This window comes from Neophocaena asiaeorientalis, unplaced genomic scaffold (genome assembly GCF_003031525.2).
Source record: "Neophocaena asiaeorientalis asiaeorientalis breed wild unplaced genomic scaffold, Neophocaena_asiaeorientalis_V1.1 scaffold46, whole genome shotgun sequence".
NCBI classification, from domain to species: domain Eukaryota; kingdom Metazoa; phylum Chordata; class Mammalia; order Artiodactyla; family Phocoenidae; genus Neophocaena; species Neophocaena asiaeorientalis.
The window spans coordinates 14,761,626-14,787,841 of record NW_020175393.1 but is presented as its reverse complement, the minus strand read 5'-3'; the positions used below and the strand labels follow the sequence as shown (position 1 = coordinate 14,787,841).

Genomic DNA, 26,216 nt, shown 5'->3' with positions numbered 1-26,216 from the left:
TTCTCAACAGCTTCACTACAGACATCTTGGGCCGAATAATTCTTTGCTGTGGGGACCTGTCCTTTGTATTGTGTGTAGACTGTGAGATATTTAATAGCATCCCTGGCCTCTACCCACTTGATGCAAGTAATATCCCCCAGTGGTGACAACCAAAAATATCTCCAGACATTGTCAAATGTCTCCTGGGGGACGCAAAATGAACACCCAGATGAGAACCTCTGATTTATAGATATCACTTAATTGATTGATACCATGTACCATGATTCTTAATTCAAGCGTGGAACATTTACCTTCTCTCACATGTTCATCCTTCTTGTAATATTTCCTTTCTTCCTGTCTCCGTCTTGAAGGAGAAGTTGTATTGTCTGCTCTTCAGAGGAAGCACCAATTCAGAGATTGGAATAGAAAAATTGACAAGTTGTGACTGGCTTAAGCCAATGAGTCTGAAAGGATTATCTGTTAATGTGGTCACCGTGACTAATTGCTCAAATAAAAGCTAACAAGGGAAGACTTGGGCCCCCAAATCCACAGGCCCTAAACCTTATGTCTACCTGAACAACAACAACAGAATATTTAGTTAGATCATTCCTTAAGTCCCACATTTAAAAAATAATTAGTCTAAATATAGATATATTCATATTTTCAGTAATTAGGCTGAGTCTGGAAAAACATATGATTCCTAAGACCAGAAGATGTGACTTTGAGCTCTGAGCCTGCCACTTACCTGCTAACGTGACCCTGGACGAGTCTTTTAACCTCTTTAAGCTGAAGTTTTGTCATTTAGAAAATAAGGATAATATCAACAGCCCTACTTAATTACTTGATTGTAATAAATAATGAGTGCTTTTATGGCTTGAAAGTGCTGTGTAAACTGCCAAGGCCTCCGTTCCCATTGGGAATTCATTTCTCATGGAGGTTATTGGTGGCCAGGGTTGCTATGGCAACGTTCTGGCTTGTAATGTTCCCAACACAATGCCTAATACATACCTGCCATCTATTTACATCTAGAAAGCAAATAGAAATAATTAAGGAATTTAAATTTGTGTTTTTAAACATGTTTTCTGAATGTCTCAGTTCCTTTTGTCAGTGTTTCAGTACGCATAGTAGAAATTAAATAAACCTTAGATGCTGGTGAATATGAAATATAAAACTAAAGAAGATAAAAGGAAGAGAAGTAAAATAAGGTGAATTCTTAAAAAAATAAGAACATCACAGAAATTAGGAAACACGGGTTTGAGCTCATTTCAAGAATTACCAGTGTGAGATTTCCTCTGATAGTTGTTTTCTCAGCTTTATTCAACACTGTTAAAATGAATCAACCAATGGGGCTTCTGCCATATCCCCCAGGAACCTCTGCTACACTGTAATATAACTAAACATTAGAATATCTTTTTCTGATTAGTTGTCTCACAGCTTCTCTCCAAAACCTCCCCTGTGGATTTCAGAAAATTATTGCAAACTAGCATCTGAACAAGAATGGAAGATATGCCAACTCCTTTGCCTGATAACAACTATCCCTGCTAAGCTCAAGATTGTACGTTGACAACTCCAAGAAAGCAATAATAAAATGGATTAAAAGGCACACACTAACCAACCACTTGATTTGACTTTCATTTATTCTCACTTTCAGTTCTTCAAAGTTCAGATATAAGGTCAGACTTAGATATGATGCCTGAACAGAAGGTGACAATAAATACTTGAGTGAAATATGGGGTGAGTGAGTGTGTGTGTGTGTATGTGTATGCATTGAACAATCTCTGAAAAAGGACAAAGTGGTGTGGATAGCCCCAACTTGGAAGACATGTACAAGCTAATATTAATTTGCTGTCCACCATGTGGAAAGATAATATTGCAAGACTTCTGATTAGCAAGAAATGTATTTCAAATTATTTTCTAAGAACTTGGAATAGATTTGGGATTACCTTCTTTTGTTTAGGTTTGTTCAGTCTTCATGGGGAGTGGACACATTTGAGAAATGAATGCTCTGTGTAGGCTTAGATCAAGGAACAGCTTTAAGAGAGTTAGTCATTAACTTATAGATATATAGACCTGGAAGGGAGTTAATGTGAGTAACGAGATGAGAGAAATGGTATGAGAAAACTCAGTTTGTCTGGGGAAATGATTGGATCCATTTTGGATGGCTGTAATATGTGCAGGATATGCATATATCTATGTAGTCATTCAGCAGTTAGTGGAATTGACAATATCATGTCCAGGAAATAAATTTATGGTAAAAATAGATAGATATGAACTTGATTACTCACACTAGTTGGAAGTTAGAAGAGTGGATGAGATGACAAAGGTCAAGGAGCAGATGCATGAAATTGTTAAATGTCACAGTTGTTATTTAACTTTTAAAAAATTTATTGTCTGTCTTTCATGCTAGACCTTAAGCTCTGTGAAAGCAAAATCTCCAATAATCTTGTTTACCATCATATTCTATCCTAGCAGAATGCCTGGGACATGGTGTCACTGAATGAATGCACAACAGTAGAGTTTATTTGTAAGTTAGCACAGAAATGAATTTGTGTTTTATTGTTGTTATTGATTTTTAACTGGAGCAATGTCAACAAGAAAAGGATTTTAAGGTAATTTTCCACTCCCCTCACATAGGCTTCTGTATTCTTTACTTGTGGATTGGTGAGTGGTATTCGGGTCAGGAGGAGGAAATTAAACATATTTCTCTGTTTCAGGCTGGGTAGGGGTTGTCTGTCATGAAGACACGCTTCTTACTTTGTTTGAAGGGTCTGTGTTCCAGCAGGGATTATATAGATTGGATTGACTTGGAAGAAATCATTTGTTAACCGTGTCTCACCCATATCTAATTCTAGAGGATTTTCTTTTATCTAGTCTTTCCAAAGATTCAACTTTCAAAAAAAAACACCTTCTTTTCTTTTTACTCATATTTCATTAGTATATTCAATATTTAATAGCATGTTGTAATTACAATAAATTTGAGATGAAACACTGATGACTGTTGATAATAAAATTGTTAAACTAGACAGGTCACATTCAGTGTGTATGGTTACCAGTAACTATGCGTTACTGAGGGCATGAAGAGTATCAGTTAAAGTGGAAAACTGGTAACGTACAGATCAGCCAAGATAACTCATAACATAGCTCCACCGGCTGGCTTGGTTTTACATGCCCATCCTTGACATAATCACTGTGGCCAAAGGAATATATTACAGATAACCTTAGATGGTTCCTCCAAAGTGATTTTCAGCAACCTCTATTTCCCTTGGCTTTGTTGACCTGAAACAAATAGACTGCCAGATGATATTTCTCCAGCAAAGATGAATTTGGGATCAGCAGACACTTGCAATTTGAGGTCTGCAAACGTGGGGGGCCACATGCAAGTTCCCACATGGCAAGGGAAGGAGAACATTTTTAGAAGGGGAGAAAGAAGTTGGAAGAACTGTAGTAAACAAAGAGTCCTTGGCTTTTTATTGGCTGAGTCCTTGCAGGGAAAGCAGAGGAGTATGTCTTCTTCCTGTTGGGCTCTGCTATCATCACAGGGTGTGAGAGCGGCCCCTTCTGGTCTCCCAACTCTATTTAACTGAGGTTTCTGTTTATTAATATTTTACAGCATCTTCACCTTCTTCCCGCCATACAAGCAGAATAAGCCAGACACTTGATTTTCTATTCCTTATTGTAACTAAGGATAGCCATGTGACCTAGCTGTAACTATTTGGTAGTCTTCTGGGGAATTTCTGGGGTAAGATTTCTCTCCCTGATAAAAGGTGAATGAGTATGAGAAGAGTAGCTTTCTCTTTCTACCGTGACATGCACCTTTCCCCCACTTCTTGCTTGTGGATGCAGTCATGTGACTATGAGGGAAAAGCAAAGAGAATCTTAGGGAGGTCTACCCGGCAGCTTGAAATTATGGAGCTGCTGAAATAACTTGAAATTGGTTATTTAATTATGACTAGTCACTTTTAGTTGGTTTCCTCTTACCTATAGATGAATGCTTCCTTACTGATGGAGAATGAAATCTCACTCCCAGGGATAGGGTGTGTATGCGTTGAACAGTCATGGACTGAGGATGGGGGAGGGTGGTTTACCCAAAGGGAAACAAAGGCGCTGTTATTAAGAGAAAGTAGAATATTACTCAGCCATAAAAAAGAATGAAATAATGCCATTTGCAGCTACATGGATGGACCTAGAGATTGTCACACTGAGTGAAGTAAGTCAGACACAGAAAGACAAATATCATAGGATATTGCTTATATGTGGAATCTAAAAAATGGTACAAATGAACTTACTTACAAAACAAAAATAGACTTACAGATGTAGAAAACAAACTTATGGTTACCAAGGAGGAAAGGGGGGGGGAGGGATAAATTGGGAGATTCAGGTTGACATATACACACTACTATATATAAAATAGACAACAAAAAAGGACCTACTGTATAGCACAGGGAACTTTACTCAATACTCTGTAATGACCTATATGGGAAAAGAATCTTAAAAAGAGTGGATATATGTATATGGATAACTGATTCATTTTGCTGTACAGCAGAAACTAACACAAGATTGTAAATCAACTATACTCCAATAAAAATTAGTTTAAAAAAAGAAAGCAGAAAATGAATCTTGGACAAAAACAAGAGGAGTCCATCTTACATGGGCATCAAAAACACTCCATATTTTCTATATGGATCTAAAGTAAAAATGCAGATGTTAGATGTTGTTTCTAGAGAAAACTAAGTGCTAAACTCTACCGCTCTGCTTTCCTAAGCCCTGCTAACGTTTCCTTTCCCCTCTTCTCCTAAGATGTTAGTCACTGTTAAATTAGAATTCCATGTGGAGTAGGCAGCTAAGTTGACTTGAGCTAGAGTCAAATGAAACTGTCAAAAGAAGAATGCCAGTCACTTTAAGCTGCTGTCTGAAGTCTGCCTGCCTGTCTCTTTCCTGTAGTCTCTGTAAGACAGCTCTTGTTAAAGGTGTATGTCATGTCAGTCAAACACCATAGGAGGTGTTTGGAAATTGAGGTATTGACAATAGGTATTTGCTTTTGTCTTACATAATCCCATCTCAAAGGTGTGTGGTAGGTACAGATAACTCTTGAAAGAAAGGGGACCAAAAACGATGGATGAAAAATTGTAGATAGATGGTAGCCGGTACTATCTATTATTCCCTGACTTATCAAATGGATACTACATTTAACAACATTTTTTCCCTTTATTTGAGCACATGATCATTCTCATGATGGATTTTATAAAAAAATAGTAGCTTACTAGAAAAATGCATGGTTTGCATAAGCCTCAACTCAATAAAAGTTACTGAGAGTCTGCTAATTTTAGGGTATAGTTTATGACATTGCAAAAGATAATATAAAAATTAGAAGACACAAATTCCCACCTTTAAGTGATTTACAATGAGGGTGGAGGTTGGGGAAGAGGAAGGCAAGGTAATTATATAATTATAATTCAAGGAAATTAATTAAGCAGTAGAGTAGAGCTACAAAATATAGGTGTTCTGAATTGACATCTGGTTATAGGGTCAGGGAGTAATCAAGATGAGGATGATAGTCAATATAATATTGTTTTTCTGGACTGTGAAAATGAATTCTATGTTAAGATAGGAACAACTGTGTGTTAGGCTCAGACCTTTAGTAAACTAGAAAAATCTTACCTTTATTAATTTTTGGAAAATTAATACCTGGACAAAATTTACCTTTATTAATTCAGATTCATCTCTAAGATGAAGTGTTTTATTAGTGATAATATTAGCCTGGAATATTTATGTTTCTTTTTTATCTAGGGAATTGATTAAATTATTACATAATATGTATGTAAGTATAAGACTTTAAATACAAAAGGGTAATAGAGTGGTAGGCACTTTTATAATTAATACTTTTATAATTAATTTACCTTGATTAGCCTGAGTCATGAAAAACCGCCAGTCATTAGAGAAGTATTGTTTGTCCGTTCTATTCTTACTTCAATGGAAAATTGAACTAATATATTTTTGGAAAATCTTTGACAAGAGTTCAAACAAAATGATTTTTCCTGTTAATCTGGAATTAAGTAGAAATTAAATTAACCATAGCTCTGCATTCCTTGAAAATTCAAGCTTTTGCAAATTTTTCTGTGAATATAAGTATTTAGATACTTATTGTTCTCTCCCTCATACAATGTATTCAGTTCCACCAATAAAAATTCCTATTAAATGCAATATTATGATAGAATATATAGAAGAGAACATATCCTTTGCTGTAAGTCAAAATGCCCAATTCACATTTGCTACATTTTTAATTGTTTTAAGTCCAAGGAATTTTCCGTATGACAGTGATTTTGTATTTTTAATGACGATATGATTTATTTATTGAGCACGTACTATTTGCTGGAAAAAATACATACAGTCTAATCATTTTAATACTCTAACCAGGAAATGGCTACCTTCAACTATGAGAGAACTGAGTTTCAAAAGTCTTCAGTCAATTATCAATGTTCTATATATAATTGATATCATTCGAAGCCAAGACTGGGATCAGCCTCTGTCCACCGAATTATACTTTTGCACAGAGACCCTTGAAAAGAAAGTTCCACTGCCTCTCTTCATTAGGCAAATTATCTCCATGGGTAACACAGCTACGGGGTGTGTTTTCTTATGATCAACTTAACTGTTCTTGAATTTTTTGGAGGGGTGTTATTCGAGCAATCGTTCTGTCAACTGAGGCTTTGATAATTTTCTATGTCCTGCATAGCAGGTCATATAAGAGTGATGAATGTAAAATTTTTCCTTACACTACACATTTGGTCTCTTTGCTCTGCTGAGTTTTTTTTGTTCGTTTGTTTTTAGGAGGTGTAACAACTGAAACTTTAATAGTAAAAATAGATCTCATTCCCTTAGGAATTCAGGAGAATAAGTCTGAAACCTAGTCTGGAATTGGCACTTCACAGAGACTTCGTAGCCAGTTGTCTAATTCTACCTAAGTAGGTTTTAACTTCTGATGTAGTATTAACATATCTGTAACAGGATCTATTGACCACTACAAATATGTCTCATCTTTCTATTAGTATCTGATCTAACATCATTGTTTAAAATTTAATAGTTAAGAGAGGAGTCCTTGAAAATGTAAAGTTGCAGTTACCAGCAGACATTGTTTTGAGAATGGCTAGTGGCATCCCGAGTCTGACATAGCTCAGAAATTCAGGTTCAACAACGTACCTAGTCTGGAATTGGCACTTCACAGAGACTTCGTAGCCAGTTGTCTAATTCTACCTAAGTAGGTTTTAACTTCTGATGTAGTATTAACATATCTGTAACAGGATCTATTGACCACTACAAATATGTCTCATCTTTCTATTAGTATCTGATCTAACATCATTGTTTAAAATTTAATAGTTAAGAGAGGAGTCCTTGAAAATGTAAAGTTGCAGTTACCAGCAGACATTGTTTTGAGAATGGCTAGTGGCATCCTGAGTCTGACATAGCTCAGAAATTCAGGTTCAACAACATAGGAATGCAGGGACTTCCCCGGCGGTCCAGTGGTTAAGACTTCTCCTTCCAATGCAGGCGGTGCCAGTTTGATCCCTAGTCGGGGAGCTAAGAGCCCACATGCCTCGCGGCTCTCATCACCCTCTTGGGCATCAGCACAAGGTGGGAATCAGCTGCATTCTTTATTTATCCCTCTGATTTTTCTGGAACCTTTCCTTCTAGAAGAAATCTCTGGGTTCTGTGGGAACTGTGAGTGGTAACCATCAGGTAAATCTGAGACCAGACCAAATTCAACCAAAGTAGTTTTCAGAGACAGTCTATACCAAGAAAGGTAGGCACTGGGAACACGAATTCATGACCCGCCCCCAACTCACTAAAGGCAGAAATATCAATAACAACAAAACAGAACTCTACCTTGATGATGTAGGAAGCGCTGGAAACATTATCTATTCACTCAGGAAAAAGAGAAATTCTAATATAAAAGAGTAGGCTGCTTAAAGAGTCCCTGGAATGAGATCTGCAAAGGAGGGGAGGAGGGAGAGAGAGCTATTGGACATATTTACATCTTATTTTGGCACACGTTCAACTAGTGTTGCAAATAGATTCCCCTAGTCTCACTGCTCCTCCTTCCACTTGTTTTTGTCATTTCACTAGCAACAAAATGTGTTTATAGGGGCTTCCCTGGTGGCGCAGTGGTTGAGAGTCCGCCTGCCGATGCAGGGGACACGGGTTCGTGCCCGGTCTGGGAAGATCCCACATGCCGCGGAGCGGCTGGGCCCGTGAGCCATGGCTGCTGAGCCTGCGCGTCCAGAGCCTGTGCTCCGCAACGGGAGAGGCCACAGCAGTGAGAGGCCCGCGTACCGCAAAAAATAAATAAATAAAATGTGTTTATCATTGCTGAAACATTCAAATGAGTTTGGATTTGGAATATGGAAGAAAGTCTGGGACAAGGATATGGGGTTTTGAGGAGATTATATAGGGATGTAAAGTGAAGTTGTGGAAATGAGAAGACCATGAAAGAAAAACTGAAAAGTAGACTAAGAAGAGTTGACATAGGAAGTAGTCTGAGTATAGTCTGCATTATTTCTGATCCAGAAGTGGGTGCTTCTTCCTCCTTGTGTTGGGAATGCTTCAAAGGGTGTATCTCTCCTTGAAAGTGAAGAGCTTCTATTGTGTCCTGGTAGAAGGCTATTCTTAGTATTTTCTGAAATGATAGCTTATGTATTAGTAAAAAGCAATGCTAGCTGCTGTAAATCTTTGGGGCTTAAGACAACAGAAGTTTCTTTCTCTCTCATGTAACGTCTAAAATGGGTTCATGATTGATGAGTGCTCAAAAAAAGTGAGTCTTTTTTGAGCAGTGATGAAGGTATCTAGCCTCCTTCCCTCTTGTAGTTTTGCCTTTTCAACTCCTCGCTTTCAAGACCACTCTGCTATCTGCCTTACATCAGGGGATGGAGGATGGTGATCATGCATGAGATTTGTGACCAGGCTTGAAAGTGGTGTACACTACTTCCATCCTGTCCACACCTGACTGTAAGGTTACTGTGAGCTTTGCAGGAAGAAAAACCTGTCTTGGTGAAAGAATCTGTCAAATTCAGGGAAAACTTTCAAGTAAGTATTCCAGTGTTCCTCACTGATGTCTGATATTCTACTCTAAAGCATCTTTCAATTGGTTCTTATCTCTGTTGACATATAAATTACAGAAGTAGGAGTTTGGGACATTGATGGATATTTAGTCTTTATTATAAATTGTTGCTTTTTAATTTGTGAGCATAACCCATTAGCAGGTTTTGACATCAATTTAATAAGTCAAGTTGTGACCTGCTTTTAACAAAAATGAAAAAGAACAGAATAGAATAAAAAATGTCTCGGTGCATTACATAAAGTACAGGAAAGTATTTTTGTATAACTTTTGTTTCAATTGTATATATATTTTTCCTTTATTTTATTTAAATTTTGTTCCAATTTTATGTATATTAAATACATACATTATATTATATATGCAGTATATAATTTCATATAACATATAAAATACCCACTAATATATAATTGAAACAAAAGTTATATGCTGTCTATCTATACATGTATATGTGGATTATTGTCTGCTGTAATATGTTTTTCTTCCTAGGGTTGCATTAAAAAATGTAAAATAGTAGTGTAACTAGTTTACCATACCTTTTCATACAAAGGTAGGACTTAATGTGGATTTGGGGAATAAAATAAACCTATCCTATTTCACAATTTTGCTTGGGGTTGTACAGAGGGAGTGAAGTAGAGTGTCTACATAAAGTTCCAATATAACCTGAATTTTCTTTTTTCTGTAGATAACAATGACAGGGCAGGAGATTTGTGAAATATCCTAAGAAATTATCACATTTCTACACAAGGCAAAGGATGAGTCAGTAGCAGAATTACAAACTTAACTCCCAATCTGTTTGCCTTCTGTCGGTTTTGGATAGATATTTGTTTTTAAAATTGTCATTTCAAGAAGTATCAATATACATGCATAATATCAGTCCTGTCATCTAAAGTTCTTTATATAAGCAGGTGGTTTTGGACCTTGCCTGCAGCAATAGCCTTTGATCATTTAGGGGCTACTGATGTACCCTAGACAGCTCCAGTTAAACAGTTGTTTGTAGTAATTTAGTTATATACCTTTACACTGTAGCTTTAATCTTTTTGCACTTATAATAGGCTCACAGTATGAGAATATTTGAAAAGATTTTCCCCCCACAGTTACACTTCACCTTTTTTTTCTGGGGACGTACGTAGTAGTTCTTTTCCTGTATGAATGTAATTGAGATTATACATAAGGATGACTAGTTGATATATACAATTATAGATAAGGCTAGTAAAATCATCTGAGATGGTTTTTTATTAGAAACTAAATTCAACTAACTGTTTTTATTTGGATCTAACTTTTGAACCTAAAATCTAGAGTTCTTCAGGAATCCCAGAACGATAATGATATTTATTTCACTCCATGTATGGTTCAGAAAAAATGGAATATAATATAAAAAGTGGCTAAGGAGGAGGAGGATACAAAACCAAAGGACTGGGCTTCGCTGGTGGCGCAGTGGTTGAGAGTCTGCCTGCTGATGCAGGGGACACGGGTTCGTGCCCCGGTCCGGGAAGATCCCACATGCCCCGGAGTGGCTGGGCCCGTGAGCCATGGCCGCTGAGCCTGCGCGTCCGGAGCCTGTGCTCCGCAGCGGGAGAGGCCACAGCAGTGAGAGCCCCGTGTACCGCAAAGAAAAACAAAAACAAAAAACCGAAGGACTGGTCAGTTTGCTCTCTACTCTTTTTTTGACATTAAATCTCAGATATTCCTAGTTTTTAGGGATGGGACAGCTATAAAACTACTGATGCTACAATGAATTCCCATGTGGTATCTGAATGAAGGGTGGGTCTCAAATACACGGCTGATTCTGGTGGAGGGTGCAGGGTGAGTTCAATAAGAAATTCTAATCTAGTGGCTGCATGAATTTGGAGAAAAACATATCAGTTTTGGACACAAAGAGAAATGCTCTTGAAGCCTGGCTCTGCCATTTATTCTAGTTGTGACTGTAGGCTAATTATTTAACTTGTCTATGCTTAGGCCTTCTCATTTATAAAATAGGAATGATGATACTTTATCAATCAGGAATGTTTATTGTGAGTGACAGAGATCCCAGTTCAGGCTGACTTAAATGAAAAGAGAATTTTGGCAAGGGGATGGGGGGCACCTAATAGAAAACCCAGAGACATACAGCATCAGGGGAACTGTTTGATTTAGGGTCATGTGTCTTTAAGGTTCCAGCTCTTTCTCTGCATCTCTCACAGTTTTGCTGTTACGTACTTTTGAGCTTGGACATCATACAAGATGTATTAATGGTAGCAAAAGTGACTGGAAAACATCTAGGCCACACAATTACATCCTAAATGAAGCAGGAAGAAAAGAGCACATTTTAGAAAATAGTTTCTGTAGAAAAGTCGAAAACTTTCTTACCTAGAAATCTCCCATAAAAAGCTCTTCTTGCCATAAATTTGATCATATGACAGTCTCTGAAACAATCACTGCAGCCATAAGAGTGGGATAAACTATTAGGGTCCAACCCTGAAATAGAGGGTCAGTATATCTGCAAATAAATTCTGGCTGACATGGGTCTCCCAAAGAAATCTAGGTTTTGTGTAGGAGAAAAAAGATGCCGCGGAGGCAAGTATCTGCTACCCTCTGCTTGACTACCCTACATCCATATGCATTCTTCTTCCCATCAAGATATGCTGAGGCTTATGTGCCTGCCCCGTCTCCTTTCCAAGGAGAGCCTCCAAACTCGCTTCCCTGAGTGGGAAAGAGTTAACACACCAGGCCTGGTCGTTCAACATTAGCATATTATCAGGAGGGCCTGCTGTGTGACTGAGCCTTGGCCAACTCCTGGAGACATGGCCCTTGGAATGTTCCCTCTGTTACTAATTAATAAGGTTGTTTTATATGCCTGAGACACCCAACCGTGCTAGACCAACTTGTCCAGATAGTTTATGCCGACACTGTGATTTCTGGTGGACACTGGTTTCCTTCTGGGGTTCTGGAGATGAGGAAATCATGGCTGGCCACGCAGGTGAATGTGCTGACTGTAACCAGCCCTCAGTAAGAGTCCTGCAGTCTGAGATGCAGGCGTGTTTCCTTGGGTGGAAACACTTTGCCTGTGCTACAGATCATTGTTGGAGGAACGGCGCATCCTGTGTGACTTCCATGAAGGAGGGCTTTAGAAACCTGTGTCTATTTCCCAACAGACTCCACTAGGTGCACCTTTTCCCCTTGCTGATCCTGCTTTGTATCCTTTTTGCTGTAATAAATATTAGCCTGAGTATAACTGTTTCTGAGTTTCGCAAGTCCTAGGGAATCATCGAAAGTGCGTGTGGTTGTGCTACCCCTGAAACAATCACGCTGCTGCACCCAGAGCCAGAACCAGGATTCTCTAGGTTAGGGGTAGACAACTATTTTTTTTAAAGGGCCAGATCTTAAAACACTTTATGCTTTGTGAGTCATAATGCCTCTGTGGCAATTAGTTAAGTCTGCTAGCTATGGTAATGCAGGGTGAAAGCAGCCACTTAGACAACTCATAAACAAATGGGTGTGGCTGAGTTTCAATACAATTTTAGTCACAAATGCAAGTGGGGGAAGGGACAGGTTTGGTCCACACTGTAGTTTGTTGGCTCTTGTTCTAGGTAGTGAGCCAGATTCTTGGTTTTATCCAAATGTAGCTTCCTGTGGTGTGATGATCTGACCGAATTTAACTGGGAAGTGTTAACTTCTTACAGTAAAATCAATATACAGTGGCGGGTAACAAATAAAAATATATATTAATCAATGGTCTGTAAGACATATATTTCCTGCTGCATTAGAGTAACACAGCCTCCTTGACCTGGGAGCAAAGTAAGTTCCTAGCGGATCTGGTGCTTCTACATCCCCTTGGAAGTTATCTCTTATCTACTGGCACTGTGATCACAGCTTAGATAGGAATTTGGGTGGTATTTACCTTTGGGGCTTCAGGCAGTACTCGTTCTCTTGGTCTGGGGCCTGAGAATTGCCTTGGGAATAGAGTCATCAACAACCTTAATTCCTCATTAACTGGTCGAAGGTTTTGCCCTCAAACTGTTTCCTTAATACTTTAATTGAATTTTAAGCAGACTTTAAACTACTTTTATTGAACTTCAAGGGATAGTAAACAAAGCCTGGGATGTTATTAGATCATAGTCTTTGAGTCTATAACATGCCCAGAGAAATTTGTTTCTCAGAAATAGGTGTTCACTTAATGGCCTCTGCCTTGTTCTCTTCTAGGGAGCAATTCAGAACAATAGGCTGATGGAGTGGGGTTTGGGGGAGTCATTCATCTGCATCTTTGCAATGTGAGGTGATGACCCCCTTTTCCTGTACTGAATACACAAGACGTTATTTGGGAGGTGCCCAGGCAGTAAAACTTGTCTCAGGCTCTAATTTTATCACTTGATAATTTTTCTTCTCTATGATTTTTATTACAACTGATTTTAGCATGGGGCTGGATAATTCAGTTTTTTTTCTACCTGTGCAAAGACATCTTCTAGTCAACTTTAATTACTTGGAACACATCGAAAGAATCACTCTGAGAAAAGTGGATGTTCTTTCTTTGGCCCAGATTTTCCTATTTTCTATAGGTCTGGTTTCTCCTATTTTCTTCTATAGAAGACTACTTCAGTTTCCTCATCAGTAAAATGGAGATCATAATTTTTTTTTTTTTTAAATGTTGGGGTTAGGAGTTTATTAATTAATTTATTTTTTGCTGTGTTGGGTCTTCGTCTCTGTGCGAAGGCCTTCTCCAGCTGTGGCAAGCGGGGGCCACTCTTCATCACGGTGCGCGGGCCTCTCACCATCGCGGCCTCTCTTGTTGCGGAGCACAGGCTCCAGACGCGCAGGCTCAGTAGTTGTGGCTCACGGGCCCAGTTGCTCTGCGACATGTGGGATCCTCCCAGACCAGGGCTCGAACCCGTGTCCCCTGCACTAGCAGGCCGACTCTCAACCACTGCGCCACCCGGGAAGCCCGGAGATCATAATTTAATACCTGTGCCATCAGGTATTAAATGAGCTAATACAAGTAAATTGTTAGTATAATGCCTGGTGCATAGTAAATAGTTAATATATGATGGCAAAAAAAAGGCTGTAAGAGGCAGCTAACACACAAATATCTTAAAAATTTCCTACTAAATCTTTTAATGCTTCAGATTCAATACATGGTCTGAGCCTAAAGCTACAAGTGCTATTTTTTGTTTGTTTTTGTTTTGTCTTTCTGGATCTTAGGTGCATTTATTCTTATACAATCATTACAAAATCAGGTCTGGGGTAGTTGCATGCCCTCACCTCCACCCCAGTGTGCAATGGCTCACTGCTAGCGGCCTTCTCCAGGAAGGCCTCCAATCTTCACCTCCAGGCTCCAGAAGAGCAGGGTGCAAACACACCCCACTGAGGACCAGCAATAAAGTGCCTGATGCAGAGTGAGGGGATAGAACCCGGGCCACACAGATCCTGGCTGGCCCCCTAGAACCTTCCCAGGCCCAGTTTGGGGGAGACTCTTGGACAACTCCTGCAGCTGCAGATAAAGGTGCTGCAGGAAATCCCAGACTAGCTGGGATCCCCCACTTTCTCAGCCCCCAAATTTCCTCCAGCCGGCGGAAAACCTCATTGCTGGATGGCCAAAAAGGGGCTTGGCTCTTTAAAATCCCAGCTAATGGCAGCTGAGGGGAGGGGCTAAGGAAAGAGCTGAAGGTTTGTCCCTTCTTATCAGAGTCCCCCAAACCAAACCCTGGGGGAGTCTATGAAAAAAAATAGCCTCAAGTTTCTAGGAGGAGGTTGGGAAGGTTGCCTCAGACCCTCAGGGAGCTGAGCCCCCCAGCAAGGAGTGGTGTGGCTGGAGGGGCCAGTCTTATGGAGGACAGACCCAGGAGGACAGACCCAAGGTGGTTGGTGGGAGAGGTGGGAGGGTTCTCAGACATTAGAACCTGACACAGGCAGAGGGATGCTCGGAGAGGGGGCAAGGGGTTTGTCCAAGGCCACTCAGGGAAGAGCCAAGCCCCAAACACCAGCCTCCCACCCCTGGGCCCTCCAACCCCACAAATGTCCCAACCTGGCCTCCAGATAGCTCCCACCTCCACAAAACCTCTTTCTGGCTCTGGGAAGGGAGGGGGCAACACAAAGCTCCCAGCTTCTTGGAACAGGACCCCACTGTCCCAGCCAACGGGAAGTAATTTGGGGTCCATCCTGGGGCTCTGGAAAAAGAAATCATGGGAAAGGACATGTCCTTAGCCTCAGATTACTCAGAAATAACCTGTCTATGCTCAGACCCTGACTGGACAAGAAATACCCACAACACCCGATTAACCACATAGAAGCCCAAATCCCTGATTTGGCCAAGAGATACCCCCAGGCCCTGAATGGCTGGAGGATTCACCCACTTCAAGGCCCAGATTGACCAAAAAACACTCGGACCAGCCTTGATTAGCCAGACATGGCCCTTGGTCGAGAGGCTGGGTGGAGAGCCACTTCTCCTGTGTCCCTTGTGAGGGTCCCACAGGCAGGGTGACCTAGGTCCAGGAGGGGTGTGGGAGAAGGTGATTCTGTACAGCTGGGCCCAGGATGAGAAGACCCTCTTCTCCGTGATGAGCCTGTGATGCCCTTGCTGCTAGGCCCATTCCAGATGTAGGTGATACTCGTCCAGCCCCTTGGGCTCGTAGTAGCCGTAGGGCATGCACTGCAGGCGGGGCTGCTGGCTGCAATAGTTGGGGACGGGGTGCAGGGCGACCATGCTATAGACGTGCAGTCGCCGTGGCGAACCAACCCGTGCTCGACAGCGAACGGGACTTTTCCCTGACCTTGCCTCTCTCAACCTGGAAGAGGGCCACAAATTGGCGCATGCGTCCGAGAGGGAGCGCACGTGACTCGGTGCGGGGCGGGGCACGCCAGGCCTGCGCACTGGGTGACGCGCGCCAGGCTTCCCGGATCCTGTTTGGGGAACCCCAGAAGATGAACAGAGTTTCGGGGTCCGGCTGGCGAACTCCGGGGGCCTCCGCAGCACACAGTATACACTGGAATGGGCCGTCACGCGGAAGGGGGTTTCGTTGCCCGCGTCGGCCGAGGAGCCCCAGGTGGGTGCCTCGTTTGCGCGGATTGTGCTCGCTGGATCTCGGGCCCAGCTTGGTGTCTAGCAGGTGGCTGAAGCTGGTGACAGTCACATACTGGTGGCACCGGGAAAGCCTCGTTTTGTTGCCAAGAGTGGGGCTGGAGCCATCAGTGATGCTCCACTTCTACAGGCTGACGGATGCGGCCCGGGAGCGTTAATGAAAGACCCCACTGGCACTGTTGGGAGTTTGTTGCTACTGAGGGGCAGGGGACAGAGTCCTGGTGGCAGCCCAGGGGCAGGGGTGTGGGGCTACACTGGCTGAGGGGCCTCCGGAAGTCATGTGACGTCTCTGAGCCTCCGTTTCCTCATCTGCCCCGGGGAGCGCCTGGCCCCTTGTAGCCCCCAAGCCCCCTCACAAGGCGCGGGGAGCCGAGAGCCAGAGTTCGCGCCGCGCCGCTCGGGCCGCCCAGGCTCAGCCGCAGCCTCCGCCCTCCAGGTCCTAGCGCCGCCGCTCACCTCCAGGGCCCAGCCCTGGGCGGTGGACCAACTGCTATTGTGTTAACAAGGAGTTTTCATACCCTGTAACAAAGGTTGCCAGTTTTCTCAGCTCCAGATGACAGAGTCCTCATGACCTTTTTCCCTACTTCAATGTAGACAATTCTGCATAAGTTAAATCTTTTTCAATACCCCATTTCTGGTTCTAAGCGCTATGTGAATAAGAATCATTTAGTTGACAGAGATGGAAAATCCCAATCAAGATGGCTTAACCCAAAAGAAGGTATATTGGCTGAGTTAACATAGCAGTTCAAGGAAGACGGGATTCAGGCATGGCTTGATCTAGAGGTGCGTGATGTCATTGGAGCTCTAGTTATATATTTCTCTATGAAGTCCCTGGCTCTGCTCTTCTTCATTGATCAGTGTCATTTTCAGGCTGTCTCCCTTCAAGACGGTGAAATGGCTGAGAGAAGTTAAAGACTCACCTGTACTTACCACACTATTCAGAGAGTAAATCCGTTCCAGTTGCTCCTGTTACAAGGATAAACTGAGGCATATTACAGTATTTAGGAGTTCATTTGAGCAAAAACGGATTTGACTTGGGCAGCACCAAAACGGAAGTGGTTAGTGCTCTATGGACAGGGAGAGACTTTCCTAGAGAAAGGGCAGAAGCAAAGTAAGGAAATTATTGATTGGCTGCAGCTCTAAGCCTAGTTGGCTATTTGTGATTGGTGATCCTTGGCATTTTGATATTGTAACCTTGAGGCATTTACAGGCTTAGATTTTGGTTTGCTTATGAAAGCTGCCATGGTAATAGAGTCGCCTCCATCTAATGGCCTCCTCGTTTAATTAGTTTGTCACTCATTAGGAGGAGAGGAGTCTCCTTAAGAGGACAGAGATTCAGTGTCACAGAAGACAGAGATTTCATCTACCCAGTTGACTGCTTGTGACAGATACTGCAGACTGGATGCAAAAGCTCCATTCTTAATCCTCTGTAATATCCTTCACTTCACTTTTGAGACAGGGACATTTAAAACAGTTTCTAAACTTCTTTTCAGATGATGTGTTTATGCCAACAAAGCCATCCATGTAAGATTTGCAAGGTGGAAGGAAGCCAGTCTCTACTGTATTGCTTCAACGAGTTCTGAAGGTAAGCACAGTTGTGGAGATTTTGGTCTTCCTTTGTTTGCTTTTTCTTCATCAATGTTATTAGAGTTTCCAGTGTCCAATCTTGTGCCAGGAGGCAGGGCATAGGGCTTGAATTGTAGTCAAGGTGATGTGATCTTAGGGCCAACAGCTGGCTTCCTCATGCTGGGATCTTGAAGGAAACAGTGTGATACTTGAGTCAGCAATTGAACCAGCAGCTTCCTGATTACCCAGCTTTCTGGTAACAGGGAAGACAGCTGCCTAATTAGGCGAATTCCTTTATGGTGTTCTGGGAATCATTTCTAAAGACTGAGGCTTGGTCTGGCTCCTTCAGCTCCTCCAATGATTTTGTAAGCTAAGGACCCTGTACTAAATGCCTTTCAGCTTAAACTATCTAGAATAGTTTCTGTCGTCTGCACCTGAATCAATGCCCCCCTGTATTCTAAGTGTCTAGAACTATTGTTGATACATTGTACATATACAAAAATTATTTGTCACCTGGCTGATTTTTATCCCCAGAAACATCTACCCCCAAATTTCCTGTTTTTTTTTTTTTTTAATTGAATGAAATAAGATACCAGTTACTGCCTCAAATTTTAGGACCTGGGTGATGGACTACACTGAACCCTGGAACTGAGGGTAGAGCATAGTAAACCATATGGCTGAGACTGAAGGAAGAAAAATTCCCTAAAGCAATTGAGGTATTTTTTGTGGAGAGCAGGAAATACTACCAGTGGAGGCAAACAATGAGTATGTACTAGAGAAGTCTGCTTTTAAATAATTGTGTGCGTTCCAGGAGATGATACTTGTTTACCTCAGCCAATTCTGTTTGTGAGACAAAAATACCACAGAGGGAATACTGAGAGAACAATAAAAACAAATTGTTTGAGACAGTGCTATTTACACACCCTCTTTCCCCATTAGCCACTCACCCCTTCTTCAGTAGTGTCAGAATCTCGATTTTTAGCCTGGCATATTGCTGCCCAAGTTAAAGATTTATTTCCTAATTTTCTTAGCAGCTAGGTACAAACAGGTGACTAAGTAAGGCCAATGAAATGTAAGCAGAAGTTTCGTGTGTGGCTTCCACAAGAATTCCTTACAAGGGAAGAGGCAAACAGCATTTTGTCCCTTCCACTTTTTCACTTTGCTGGCCTGCAGATGTGATGGTTGGAATTCTGGCAGCCATTTTGGATGATGAGGTGCCCTTGATGGTATAATGGAAAGAGTGGGTCATGATCTCATTATAATTTTGGAGCCACTGTGACAATTCTGGGCAGCTGGTTTTCAAAATCCTTTTGTGATCGATAGGAAAACTTCTAACTTGTTTAAACCAGTGCTGTTCTGGAGGTTTTCTGTTCAATGCAGATGAACTCAATCATATCCAATACCTAAGGAATAGGGATGTGACTTTAAATTCTGTAGGGGGATGCACATTATAGACTTAGGAAAGAAGACAGAAACGGAAGAATTGAGCAAAATCAGAGATAAGAGGTGAAGAATGTAGGACAGTTTTCACAGTGGCAAACATTAATATCATCTTGTTGTTAGTATTTATCTTTACAACTTTCTTTATAGCATCTGAATCTCCTTCCATTTTGTGAGTGTACTATACAGTCATCTAGGCTGAGCCAATCAGACCACTCACCCTGGATCTTAAATCAAAAGCAAATGATACCAGGAAGGGAGAGCAGTAGAAACTTCTTGGTTGTGCCAGTCGAAAGTGGTGTCACCCAGCGTCCAGTGCCAATAATGTGGGAGGGTGCGATATGGGATTAAGAGATTCGTGGTGGCAGCAACAGGGTTCCGCTTGGCAGTAGCTCTCCGGTTGGAGTTTGGCTGTGGTTCGGGCTGTGTCGTTGCTACATGATTCCTTCTCTTCTCCAGGCTCCTTAGTGATTCAAATCTGGGTCCTCCCCTTATAACATCTTTTAAAAACTCCTTTTTATTTGCTTACATCAGCCAGAGTCAGTTTGCGTCGATAGCTAAAGTGAACTCCGTCTGGTACCCATCTTCTAATAATCATGCCGTATGTAATACTGCAAAGACAAACTTTGATTTAAATAAGAAATTTCAACCTGTCTTTTTTCTGAATTGATTTTAAATAACATCCATATGTTTCTCCAGGGGTGAGAAGTCTTAGGTGCTTCTTTGATTAGTCTTTCTGCCTTTCTAAATTCATGTTTCAAAACCAATTCATTTAAACTTGAAAAAGATGAATTTGGATTGAAAGAATGAACCCATATGTTTCAAATGGATTTTGACTTTACCAAGAATAAGACTCCTTAAATCCACACTTGATAAAGACCCATCTAAACCTGTTACAAATGTGACATTAATGTGTGTGTATAAAAGGAATGCAGAATAACTAGGACATAGTATCTGTATTGTCAGTCTTTCCAAAATTTTGTCCATTTGTCAAGGAAACTTCTATTAAGTGCCTGGCTCATAGTTGGTCCTTAATAAACGTTACTGATAATTGAATTTGGTAAGAATAATAGGATGACTTTTCTGGGATTCTGTTTATGTAGAATTCTTGTAGCTTAGAAAGACGGAAATAATTTAGCAGCAGGAGGGTCGACAGCCGTAGAAAATGATATGTGAGCTGTAAAATTTATTACGCTGATTACATGATGGCTAGTAGATGTTTTAAACAGAGCACAATTCTGCTTTCTGGTTATTTAACATTTCAGTGTTCATTTCCAAGTGCACACCACCTCCTTCTCACTGCCAGAGTCAATAAGTATTTACTAAATAGGCATACGTGCAAGTTACCTTATCAGGTATACATTCATAGTTTGTACCAAGCATACTGTATTTCATCCCTTGAAGGACCATGCTTCCTGACTGTGCTGTAGGTGAGGTATCATTATTTATTGAATGTCATGGTTCATCTCCCTCATATACCTATAGCTTGTTATGTGGATTAAAATTTGTCCTTCGTTTCTTTCAGACATACAGGTTGTCCATGGTTATAATAAAATGTCCGAATGTATAACAAAATAAGGTTTGAGAATCACTGTTTTGAGAGCTTTGTTACTGAACAATCATTTTACATATTTTTTAACATTTACAAATATTTTTATTTTCTTTTACATTCTTTTTAACGAAACTCCTTTCATCTTTACCCCTCCCCCATTGTTATTAAAGGAAAAATCTGTACTTTTTGCTGTGTTTACTTGTTGGTGTTCCCTCCAAGACTGGGTGCTTCTCAAGGTCAGGGCTGATGGCATTTTTCTTTCATTATCATCTTGTCTGCAATATATTTGTAATATAATTGCCACTTAATAAAACTGTATTGTGTAGATATAACAGATGGAAATGGGCTTGAAGCTTTTTACTATGTGAGACAGTGCACTTAGGTGGAAAGAACTCAGACTTTGGGACCAGAAACATAGTTTCAAATTATTCCTTTATTAATTATGAAATAAATTATACTACTTTCTTTATTACTTATGTAACGAGTAATATTACTGGCTCTTACACTCCTAGTCTTCAGTTAGAAAAAAGAAATGATGGGGGATTGAGAAGATTAATGGAAATTATTATATAATTTATTTAGCTCAGTGCCAAATGTACTATAGGCACACAGTAATGTTTGCTCCCTTTTTTTTTTTTTTTTTTTTTTTTGCGGTATGCGGGCCTCTCACTGTTGTGGCCTCTCCCGTTGCAGAGCACAGGCTCCGGACGCGCAGGCTCAGCGGCCATGGCTCACAGGCCCAGCCGCTCTGCGGCTTGTGGGATATTCCCGGACCGGGGCACGAACCCGCATCCCCTGCATCGGCAGGCGGACTCTCAACCACTGCGCCACCAGGGAAGCCCTGCTCCCTTTTTTATTGGCATTAATTCCAGGCAGTGTCAGGTATACCATTTTACTTAAGTAGAGAAAGCACTAGGTAGACAGTTGAGAAAACTGAGTTCTGAAATTCATTTTGACCTTGCATGAGTTTGGATAAAGCCCCTAAACATTCTGGGTCTCAGTTTCTTCCGTCTAAAATGAGAATAACATCAGTCAAAGGATAGAAGTTATTAAAGTTAATAAGATGAAAAGCCTTGGAAAAATTTCAGTAACTACACACGTAAAAGGTGTTACTATTTTTGTTTCTGTTTTAATTGTTCACAGCTCAGTAAATTATCATTTGTTAAAATTAAATTATATATATACATGTATATTTCTTTTGAGGCTAAGAAGATGTTACTAGTAGGTCACTGAGGGTTCATAGAAAATGTTGATTTAAAACATTGAAAAGTAATCTTAAGGAAGAAAGTACTGTGGTGAAACAAGAGATTTGAAAGATGATTTTAGCTGTAAGATTTTGGACAGATTGAAGAGAGGACTAAGACAGGTGGTGAGGAATGGGTTTTGGAATACCAAATGTGAAATGACAAGGACAGGGACAGAGATTTAACCGTGGAAAAATAATAAGTCCTAGAAATGTATAACTGATTTTCCAAAAGAAAACTGTTCAACTTGTCTTTGGGTGTAGAATTTTGCAATAGGGTCTTTTATATACAACTAACCCTTGACTACTAAAGTGGGGAGACACGTGTTTATTATTTTTCTTCATCTGGTAATAAACCTGTTGTTGTATTTTGCTCCATTGCAGCCAAACTCTCAAAGTTCTCCATCCAGTGTTTCCAGTTCTTCACTGCCACTCTTCAAGACATTCTTTTTAGTAAGCGTTTCACACAAGAAAATTCTGTAAATGTTTGAAGAGGAAATCTTTATTTGTAAGAAGCATGTTAACGACTGTTCATTAGACTTTATGTTTAGAAGTAAAAACTCAGGCAGAGAGACATCCAAGGAAAACGAAAAGTTCCAATTTGTGGGGTTTACACCCTAAGTACTTAAATACCTGCAAGCCTCATTGTCATTTTTTAAAGGAAAGTGCAGGGTATTAGGGCTGTCAACACACACTCTCTTTCAGTCATGTTGATAATTTTGAAAAATGGACATTAACTTCTCAGTTTCTTTTCTGGGAACTTCTGCCCACCTCTTAAAGGTTGGAATTCACCAAGGGTTTTTCTAGAGCCCCTTATTTCGTGCTCATATTCTGTCTGAGTGATCCTGGCTGTTCTCATTATCTCTAACCTTTACTAAAGACTTCCAAGTTGATGTCTCTAATCTGGGCCTCTACAGTATAGTTACACAGCCCTTTGCTAACTAGACCTCTCCACAGGATGCCTTATAGGCATCTCTCTCAATACTTCTGAATATGAGCACTTTTGTTTCCTCTTAAAAAATTTCCCTCACCCTGTATTTTCTATCTTACCTGCTGATATTACTTTCCATCCAGCAGCCACACAAGAAATGGCTGCAGACCCCACCTTTCTTGCACACCCTACCATACATACCATAAAGTATTGCCAACTTTCCCACCTCAATAGCCCTGGGACAGATTCTTTTCTCTTTGTCCTTGTAACAAGGTTTTGGTTTAACCCTCATCATCTCATGCAGGAGATTCCAAACTCAACTGCCTGCCTCCGGTCTTATCCCATTATGACTAATTCTTCATCCTGCCACCAGAGTGATCTTCTTAAAACTCACATTTGACCATGTCACAGATTGGTGTGTAACCCTTCAGAAGAGTCCTAACTTCTACAGGCTAAATATCAAACCCTTTAATGTATATGCTGATATCAATATATAGCATATAAGGAACTCTATCATTTAGCACCCGCCAATGCCACCCTCACACCCTTTTCTGGTAGTCACTTGCCTAGCATGCCATTTCTACTTTCTTAGCCTACTGGTCTATGTGGAATTCCTGCTAATGTTATGAAATTCAGTTCAGATTGCCTTCTCCAGGAAGCCTTCCGGACTCTCCTACTTGCTGTCACTGTGTTCCTCAGGAAATACTTTGCTCTGAGCTTTTCTCACAGTTTTGCACATCTGTCATTGCCTTCACTGCGTTTCATTTTGATGACCTCTTTGTGACAACCTTCCAGGCTTGGTTGTGGGTGACTTGAGGACAGGAATCATAGCTTGTTCTCCTTTACCTCCAACATGCTTAGCACCAAGAGTGTACAGAATAACAAACTGTGTTTTTTTCAATGGATATATTGAAGGGCAATGAAATTATAAAAAGAGGAACAAATCTTTAAGACATTTCATCTATGTTTTCCTGTTTGTTCTTCCTCAATTTTACTAATACTGTGATAGATAATTCACAGTGAACATAGGCAGTCTAAGGGGAAAAGAAAGGAGACGGCCTTTTAAGCTGAGAGGTCATTTCCTTGCATCTGTCTAGATCTGAGATCTAATTAGATCTCTGAAGTTTAAGCCTAAGTCAGGGTAATTTGAAAGATAGTGTATCTCTTTCTTACCTTTTCATTTTAATGGTCTTACTATTGTTGAACAGTTCCAAATCACTGTGGAAGTCTTTCTAAAAATATTTAGGTCATAATCATTTGAAGACAATTTTGATCTATTCTGTGGATCTGAGGATAGATGGCCTTATTGCCTTTCTGTATTTTTTGCTTCGTATTATTTGTTTTTTCTCCAGCAAGTTAATTTGCTGTACTTAATTCTATATTTAAAAATAGAAGATACGTTTAAGTTGTCAGTCTAAGTATAATATATTTAATGAAATAAACACAAATATTAAAATAAGTAGTCAGATGCCACCTTCTGGCTCTTGAAGAAAAGAGGAACGTAAATCAATTGTTGTACACAAACTGGCATAGTGAAGGTGACTGTCGGTTTCTTTGGGTTGATTTTGTCCCCCACTCGTAAACACATACGGTGTATCATGCCGTATCTTCAGGCTGTGTCAGCTACACATAATATAGCAATGGTAAGGAAGAAACACAAAATGCAAGACTTTGACCTTCAAAGTTACCTAATTTGCCTTTGCTCAAAAGCAGTTGTTAGAGCTACAGAGTTAAAAAGCCTTCTAAAGAATGTAAATGGCCGTCTGTGCAACTTCAGTGTCAGGCATAAATCCAGAGAGCCAGGAAATGCTGTCACCATAAATCCAAGTGGCAACATAGGTCCACAGAGAGAGGAGAGAATCGTATTTCTTTGGTAACTAGAGTTTAAGCTGGTTTCCCCCTAAGAGGAGGAAAGACTCTTTTACTTTCCTTCTGCTTCTTTTCAAACTCTGGGTACTACAAGCCCCTATCTTCAGGAAGGTGATTAAAAGTTATTTATATAAGGTGGTACAAGAGTTGCATTTGAAATCTGTGCTTTATGTATTCTCATCCAATTGATAATACAGCTAAGTAATGAATAGATTTTGTCAACAAAATGGGTTTTTGATGGTTGGGGAACAACTCTAGGATACCAGGATTTTTTGTTTGTGCCTATAGTTGTTATCAACTGATGTTTCAGAAAGATAAAAATAAGACTCAGGGCATGTAGGATCTTGCCGTAGACAGCTGGAGGCAACCTTCCTAAGAATTTGTAAACCAATTTCAAAGAGCCCTCAGTTGTTTTGCTGTTAAATATTGGAAATTTAAAGTCAACAATCCTTTGTTTAGCAGATCATCTTCATGAATTTCTGAGTGTACAAACATGAGCCTGGACATTATTTGGCTAGTGGGTGGAGAGCTGAACTGCACTGCATAAGAAATTACTGGATAAGGTCAGACACTATAAAACTCTTAGAGGAAAACATAGGCAGAACACTTTATGACATAAATCACAGCAAGATCCTTTTGGACCCACCTCCTAGAGAAATGGAAATAAAAACAAAAATAAACAAATGGGACCTAATGAAACTTAAAAGCTTTTGCACAGCAAAGGAAAACATAAAGAAGACGAAAAGACAACCCTCAGAATGGGAGAAAATATTTGCAAATGAAGCAACTGACAAAGGATTAATCTCCAAAATTTACAAGCAGCTCATGCAGCTCAATATCAAAAAACAACCAACCCAATCCAAAAATGGGCAGAAGACCTAAACAGACATTTCTCCAAAGAAGATATACAGACTGCCAACAAATACGTGAAAGAATGCTCAACATCACTAATCATTAGAGAAATGCAAATCAAAACTACAATGAGATATCACCTCACACCAGTCAGAGTGTCCATCATCAAAAAATCTAGAAAGAATAAATGCTGGAGAGGGTGTGGAGAAAAGGGAACCCTCGTGCATTGTTGGTGGGAATGTAAATTGATACAGTCACTATGGAGAAGGAGGTTCCTTAAAAAACTAAAAACAGAACTACCATACAACTTAGCAATCCCACTACTGGGCATATACCCAGAGAAAACCATAATTCAAAAAGAGTCATGTACCACAATGTTCATTGCAATAGCCAGCACATGGAAGCAACCTAAGTATCCATTGACAGACGAATGGATACAGAAGATGTGGCACATATATACAATGGAATATTACTCAGCTATAAAAAGAAACGAAATTCAGTTATTTGTAGTGAGGTGGATGGACCTAGAGTCTGTCATACAGAGTGAAGTAAGTCAGAAAGAGAAAAACAAATACTGTATGCTAACACACATATATGGAATCTAAAAAAAAAAAAAAGTTCTGAAGA

The 26,216-nt window shown here is 40.3% G+C and overlaps 1 pseudogene; it reads right to left on the bottom strand.

Annotated features, from left to right (window-relative positions):
• LOC112413904 (uncharacterized) overlaps positions 1-26,216 on the bottom strand; it is an 82,019-nt pseudogene that overhangs the window by 31,843 nt on the left and 23,960 nt on the right.